The following is an 8,026-nucleotide window of genomic DNA, read 5'->3' as shown; positions in this document are numbered from 1 at the left end:
CGGCTTCTGCCCATCCTCCTCCTCCAGGGCCGCCTCTATAATTCCTATGTAGACATAAGGCGGAGGGGAGAGAAGCATAGCTAGTGCAAGGCGAAAGAAAACAGCCGCAGCAGCAGCAGCTGTTAGACGGGTGATTAAGTAATTCTCCTAGCCTTTTTCCCCCCTCTCGCTTCTTCTGGCTGTGCCGAGACTGCTCCCTGGTGTAATTCCGAGGTCCAAAAAAGAAAACGGCATTTTCTTTCTCTCTCTCTCTCTTTCTCCACGGCGTGCTGGTGAGAATGAATGAGCGAGAGGGAAGCAGGGAGGGAGGGCGGCCGGCTTGAATCATTCCAGGCTGACTTGTTTTGAAAAGAACAGGGCACATCAATAAAAATGTGACTGCGCTGGAGGAGGAAGGGATGGAGCAGAGAGGACCTTCCTGGGAGGATATTTAAGACGCGGTGGGCAAAAGGCTGCTCGCGAGAAAGCACGCGGAGTAAAGCGAAGGGAAAAGAAAAGAGAATTAAAAAATAGGAAACTCTCCTACTTGAAGTCCAGAGAAGGCATCGCTTCCTCTTTAGACCGTTCCTTGAAAGGATCATCTCTCTGGGTAAGTTTATTTTGCAGTTTGCCCACAGGACGTGGCTGAAGACAAGTTGCCACACGCTCCTTGGGATGGATTTATTTGGACCCACCCTGCGTTCAACTCCAGGGGTAGCCCAAGTAAAGCGGAAGGCATTTTTTGAAAGAAAATAAAAGAATGAACAAAAATTAAAATAATAATAATAATAATACTGGCATGCAGGAGGGGGTAGTGGTGGCTCTGACGCTCTGCATTTAATTCTCAGAGATGGAGTTTCCCCATCCAACTGATATAATAACAGTGATCATCATAAATATATTCATTTTCCCTATAGTGATCATGAATTAAATATGCCTTTTTTTTTCTGTTGATTACTTGTCTGGGTTGACTCTGAGCTTCAAAATGCAGACTGACTTATATTAGCTGTAAACTGGAGAACAAAACAAGAGTCTCCAAGAAGCCTTGAGAAAATTGAATAAAGTTGTATTTTGTGCTGGTTGCCCTATCCCACTCTCTGATCCATATTCCTGCCCAGTTGTTGTTTTTTTTAAAGCAGGTTTTTAAAAAGTTATGTTTACCTGGAGCAATTGCTATTTAAATCTGTTTGTTTTAATAACTGAACTAGTAGGGAAGCCAAACAAGGATATTTGTTGGTTTCCACAGGTTATGTAGTTAAATAATGACCGTATGGGATATTGAGAAAAATGGATGTTTCATGTTTCCAACTTAGCAAGTGTTTAGACTGTACCAGAAAAATGTTCAAGATTTTAAGAAAAAGTATGTTTCTCTCATTATACAAGAAAGCAGATATTGTAGCAGGTCTGGTCTAGGTTCAAGTCGCTGCTGCCACGGTTAGAAATTAAAATAAGTAAATTTAATAAATAAATTTACCTAAATAAATAAAACAAGATTGGCATCGATGTTCTTAGAATGTAATCTTGCTATCCAGAAGTCAATCTTGCTATATGAAGACCTCTTGAGAAATTTCTGTTATATTTCTTTGTTAGTCTCTCATTCTTTTAGAGAAACTACTGCACATGTATAAAATCAACATAATGTAATATCTTTTAATCCCCCATTTCCTATTAGTACAGCAACCTAAGTTGCATGCTGCACGTTAGTCAGATGTTAAGTTTCAATGTTTCTCAAATAATGGGATTTATGTGTAACTGACAGGCTACAAGGATGGCTAAAAAGGGCTCCCACTCTCCACTATCTCTTTCTTAAACAATGAATTCTTGATCGAAGACTCTTGAGAGTTATTATTTCTCTTTGTTAAACTGTTTGGAATACAATCTCTGGCAGATTAATCTCCTACTCTGAAGAAATTCCACTGTGTTGGAAGAGGACTATAGTCCCAAGTTTTACCAAGTGAAAAATAGTCTTTTACTTTCCAATTCATATGAATGACTTTACGATTGTTATGAAGGAAGAGATTCTATGTAAATGTTGTTTCTAGTTGTATTCAACATTTCTACCTAAAACTAAGCTTGCAGCCCACTGGGCCACCAGTTCTTAGCTTTAGAGCCACTCTTAGATACCCAACACAAGTTTATGGTCATTAGAAAGCTAAACATTCATATTTTAGCACCACCTGACACAGAGTGAGTGCATCCCATAATGCTGCTGAATTGCTATCCCTATGTCATCTCTATGGCAGAATTACAGCCTGTGAATTAGTCTTAAATATAAATTATAGTGGCTGAGTCATGGACTACTAGTTTGCCATTAACTTCCATCTCTCTTTATCAAAATTATATCTTAACAAGTGTTCCTTAAAACAAACAACTGATAACATCAGCAGCCTCCAATAAGCACTTCCTAGATGCTGTCACATCTGCTGGATGGTTTGATAAAGTGGTCCTCAGCTTCCTTAGTTCATGTTATGATGCAATATTTGGAACCTTAATAAGTTTTAAAAATGAATGCAAGAATCTAACAATCTCCTGACATAGGCAAAAGTAAATATAATTCTTGTTGCATGATTTACCTGCAGGAGACATCCTCAGTAACTGTTGCAGTGGCAAAATGTCTACTACAACATGTGTTGACCGATTTACAAGTCCCATAACTTTCCACTAAGGGTCTCTTGGGAAGTTGTGTACAATAAAGATCATAGTAGAAAGATGTCGAGATTAATATTCTACTCAGTAGTTGGATTTGTTTCATAAGGTTAGTGTTTGTATTGTTTCATAGGGAATGTATAGTTTTGGATATATGCAGGTTAAATTATTCTTAAGGCAGATGTTTTAAGCATATTTGCTTGTAAGACCCAGCGACGTTGATATTTATTTATTTGTTTATCTGTTTGTTTGCTTGTTTATATATTTATTTTGTATGCCACCCATCAATTTGATACGATTTCCTTAAAATAACGTGATGTAAATCGGATTATGTATTACTTAACATTTTAACATGGAACCATTAAGCATTGGGCTATCCACAGTGCAGACTTTTTAAAGAAAACATCCAATATTATTAAATGAAATGAGTTTATTTTCCCTCCTGGGAAATTCCTCCTAGTGTTTGAAAAGTTCCAAATAAAATAAGAATGTGTACACGACAAATATTTGTATCTCCGTAGAAAATTAACAGCAAATTATTTATTTTAGGTTTTTGTCCTTCCTGTTTGCAAGACATCTGAGTATTATTTTTATTTGAGCAAGGGTACTCCTATTGTGTGTAAGAAGTATTTGACCCCTAGATATCTCTTTGGATGTAATTATTAAGTTCAGCCTTGGTGGGCTAAGTTGCTCTTTTCAAAATTTAACCTAAATTTTAAACAGCGTACTAAAAATTTAGACTCTATGAAGAAAGGTGAATCTTCATTAGTATAAATATATTTTGAATTATATACTAAAAATAAATCACTGCATGTAAATCAGGATTTGGCTGAATATTCTCTCTCTTTCTCTCCCCCTCTCCCTCCCTCCCCCTCTCTCCCCCTCCCCCTCCCAAGCTACTATGGCTTGCTCTAGAAGTATTGTTAAAATAACAATATCTTGTTCAACTGCAGTCATTTTCTTAATAGAATGAATCTCTCTGTAGGAAAATACACATGAATTGTGATATGTAAAGTTTGGCCTGAGGGTCTTTTTTCTGGCATTGCAAATGCTAAGATTAGATAGTTTATACAGCTGGATTTCATTTAGCTTGTCAATTTGTAGATATCATTATCTTTTCTTCCAATTGGGAAATTTAGTTACATGGTATGGCAATTGCTAGTAAAGTGTAATTGTGTGTTTATATATAATATAAACCAATGTTCCATTTGGATTTTTGAAATACAACAGACAGTTAAACTTTTATATAGCGCAGAAAAACAGAGGCAGTCATTTCCTATTTCCAAATTCGATAGAGCCTCAACTAGCAAAATCAAATACTTAATGGTTGGCTGAGAGCCAGACCAGACGGATATTGCTGCTGGAAAGAATGATATCTGGGCTGAATTTCATTAAAACATCATGTAAAAGCATGCTATTGTACCTGAGCTTAGTCTTGGAAGAGTTTATATTTCATATTGGCAAATCCGCCACTTCTGTTAATGAGAAGGTAGCATGGTTTTATTCAGTAGGAAAGGATGAAAATATTCTACTTTCACATACAAAAGACACGCAAAACAGTATATGCCCATGAAAAAGAAAGGAACAGCAAATTCCCTTAGTATCATTGTATACAAAAGTTTAATTTAACCCATAAAAAGAGACAGTGAAAAGTATGTGATGCCTACTAAAACAAAAGAGGAGGAAAGTTTTAACAACTATTTATACACACCTTGCTTTTACCTTGGCTTACATTCAAAAATATTAAGTCTTCAGGTAGGTTATTTTATTCCATAGGTTTCCATAGGTTTCAGGATAACATGCTTAGATGAGGACAGGTCCACATAGTTGGCTCTTACTTCAGGTTCCACCACAAAACCGCGGTAGACTAAAGCGCGTGTGACTAAAGCGCGGTGACAAAACCGCACCGTCAAAACCGCGTGACAACAGCGCGCCGACTACAGTGCGCCGACAGAAGCGGACTGCAACATAACCATAAAAATAACCCTAAACCTAACCCTAAACCTAACGCTAAACCTAACCCTAAACCTAACCCTAAACCTAACCCTAAACCTAACCCTAAACCTTACCTTAAGTTAAATCGCGCTTCTGTCGGCGCGCTGTTGTGGGCGCGCTGTTGTGGGTGCGCTTTTGACATCGCGGTTTTAGCGCCGCGGTGTTGTCGGCGCACTTTTGACGTTCGCGGTTATGTCGTGCCACGCTTACTTCAGTGGTTATGTTTTGTATAGTTGTAAATACGGACAATGTATGGGAAATCTTGAGTTCAGATCTTAGTTTCTGCAATACACGGTTGAGTTGGGTAGGACACACACTTTTCTCTTCTTCAGCTTTCCTCAGATATTCCCAAGAATAAAGGCTACAGGTAGTAGTGAAATAGGGAAAAAGTCATCACCAGGACTTTTTGTCCTTTTTTTTTTTTGCCTCCCAGAACTGTATGAAATTATTTCCCTTGTATAGAAAATTTGAAGGGAATTGGTTGGTAATACCACTATGGTAAGGATTCAACTATTTTTATCCATAATAAATAAGTTCTGTTTTTCTGAACATAATGAAGTGGAATTGACTAGGTTAAGTAGAAGTACCTTCAAAAGCAAAGATTCATAACACATTAGGCTCATATCAGTGATGGGATTCAGTCAGTTCTCACTTATTCGGGAGAACCAGTTCTTAACTTCCCAAGAGGTTCAGAGAACCGGTTGTTGGAAGAAATCTTCTTTTGGTTTTTTTTCCGCTTTACGGGCTAATCTGTTAAGGAAGTCAGGAAGGAAACATTCTGGTGTTGTTTCTAGCCTAATCTTTATTGCCCTGCCTACAGAAACTGCTTCTCCGGTTAACCCTTATTACATTGTAACAGCTAAGGCAAAGCGCCCATCGACCTGAGTAATGTTGAGTTGGCCACACCCACATGGTCACATGACCACTAAACCCCGCCTACCCACCTGGTCATTAGGACAGAGAACCAATTGCTAAATTATTTGAATCCCACCACTGGCTCATACGCAACAAAGAACCATATAACCTGCACTAACTCAACTACCCACAAATAAGTTATTTATATTTTTGCTGAAGAATTTGGACTGTTTCCACATATTCATTTCCAATAGTCTGGGAGCTGCTTTTTTAAGTGGTGATGCATTAATAACTTGCCTGAAAGTACCGTTCCTAAAGAGTGAGAAAGACCTATTCAATTATTGTATTTATGGAAAGCCTCTGCACAAGTGAATCCTTCGAATATAAGGAAACAAGACTTTATAAAGGAACTGTTGTACTGAATTTGCTTAGCAAATCCCTAATTCCAATCTACCGATCAATATTACTTTGTGCATAACTATAATTTAATTTGTGTGCATAAAGTGCTGTGTATTTTATGATAGGTCATATATTATTCAGAATAATTGCTCTAGAATGGTGGTGTCAAACTCATGGACTCACGGTGGCATCACATGACATATCGATACTTCCCCCCTAAATTGGATGTGGCCATAGCCAGCGTGTAATACATCTGGTCCATGGGCTGGGAGTTTGCCAGCCCTACTCTAGACATTATAGGGATTTCTACACACTTATGGGCTACAGTCAGATGTGAGGCACCCAATATTGCTATTCTACTTAGCACTTGGTAGTTTTAGACATTTATATTGTAGACCTTTAGTACTGCAGGGATGTCTGATTTCATGGAAAGGAATGTACGATGATACTACTATTGATTCCCGATGATAGAATCTTATGCATACAGACATATCTACTCATAAACCACTGAATGAGACACTGATGAACTTAAAGTGCAGTTGCTGAAATCAACTTAGAACATGGTACCTAATATTGGATCCCAGATGTTATTGGCTCTCAACCCCTATTGATTGATCTATCACAGTGGTTGGGATTTGGGGAGGGGGCTGTAGCCTTGCTCTAGGAAGCTTAAGATTGGATATCAGTCCTTGGAAAGAGACAATTTGGATGTTAACTGTTTATCAGGTAAAATGTGACCATAAATTAAATTTCAGCGAAAGACTGTGATTATAGATACACCTGATGAGGATTCTTCACTTTGGTTACACAACTGTAAAAATGATAATCTTTAATGTTTAGCTGCCTATAGAAGAAATCTTGAATCCTTGAAAAATCAGTGAGACAGTTTCTTCTCCAGATACTTTCTCAAATATTATTCTAATGTTTTAAGGGAAATATTTATGTCCACAAATTTCTCTGTCAAAGTAGATCTCAAAGCTTCTTGACTATTTTTTTATGGTTCCTTATTCACCTGACATAAACTAGGACATGTTCTTAAACTGTTTAGACGTAGGCTGGGCCTGTCTTTTATTTCTGATCAGAGCAGTGATCATGATAAACAAGGATGTTCTCAACATTAGTACATAAGCTCAGGATAGGGTTCTTCTTATCCAACCAACTCAGAATGCCTAACTACCAATGATACATTGTGCATAAATAAATAAATATCAGAATATGTAAATAATTTGAAATCCAAAGTCAGATCTCTGAAATGGGCTTCCTTCTCTCCCTAGCGATGGGAGTGGCCATTCAAATCTCTTTGCTATTAAATATGCCGCTAATATCTTTGGCAATGTACTGAAATACCACTTCTGTATTTAGAAATAGCAGTTAGTAGCAAAATGTTTGTGCAAGTTTCCCCAAGGAGAAGGAGAGAAGCACTATCTGCTTCAATTGTTTTTATACAGTTTTGTGGTCATAATATGGATTGGCTAAAGATGTTTAGTCTAAAGCCAAGCAATATCAAATGTGTTGTTTTTTTCCACGCAAATCCTAATAGAACAGAGATAGAGAACAAAGCACCAGCTCTTGAATGGCATGAAATGTGTGAAGGAGAACATTTGGCATCCTTTAATAGCACCCAAGAGTGTGTTGGAAAATGCAGCAATCCAACACAGTGTTGATGCACTGAGAATGACTTTATCTCTCAAAGAAGTTGAAAATGTAATAGGGTGTGGTTAACACAATCAGTGGCAGAAGTAGTGTGCAGTAGCCAGAAATTGAGTAACGTATCTCACAAAGCTTAGAATGCCTAAATGGGCATGAGGCATGCTGATTTACTTTGCACAATATTTCTAGTCCCAGAGGAATAAACATACCCGTAAATTATAATTTACGGGTATGTTTATCCTTCAACTCAGCCAATTTTCTATTGCAGGAATTGGTTTTTAACTCTGAAGGGGCAAAATACATATTGTATTCTGTTCTGTTAATCACAACATGATGCAACATATAAAGCCCTAAAACTGGAGGAAAGCTTATAGACTGGTCCCAATACAATTTAGGAAATTGAGAGATTGAGTATTCCTCAGCAGTTGCTATTGATAGTTATTGAACATGGACTCCATACTCAAACCACTCAATTTTACCCTTATTTAAATGCAATCTATTC

General features: G+C 37.6%; 1 protein-coding gene across 1 annotated transcript in view; it reads left to right on the top strand.

The window, feature by feature from the left end:
- Window positions 1–248: 248 nt before the first annotated feature.
- The window catches only part of NDST4 (N-deacetylase and N-sulfotransferase 4), a 144,187-nt gene continuing 136,409 nt past the window's right edge, over window positions 249–8,026 (top strand). The window contains exon 1 of the mRNA XM_087724695.1: window positions 249–589. The gene's annotated coding sequence lies outside the window, so the exon portion shown is untranslated. The remainder of the gene's footprint in view (window positions 590–8,026) is intronic.

The sequence above is a fragment of the Thamnophis sirtalis genome, unplaced genomic scaffold (genome assembly GCF_051295495.1).
Source record: "Thamnophis sirtalis isolate CommonGarterSnake01/CBP01778 unplaced genomic scaffold, rThaSir2_p1.2 scaffold_10, whole genome shotgun sequence".
Taxonomy (NCBI): domain Eukaryota; kingdom Metazoa; phylum Chordata; class Lepidosauria; order Squamata; family Natricidae; genus Thamnophis; species Thamnophis sirtalis.
Note: the sequence above shows the minus strand (reverse complement) of the source record. Positions and strands in the feature narration are given on the sequence as shown.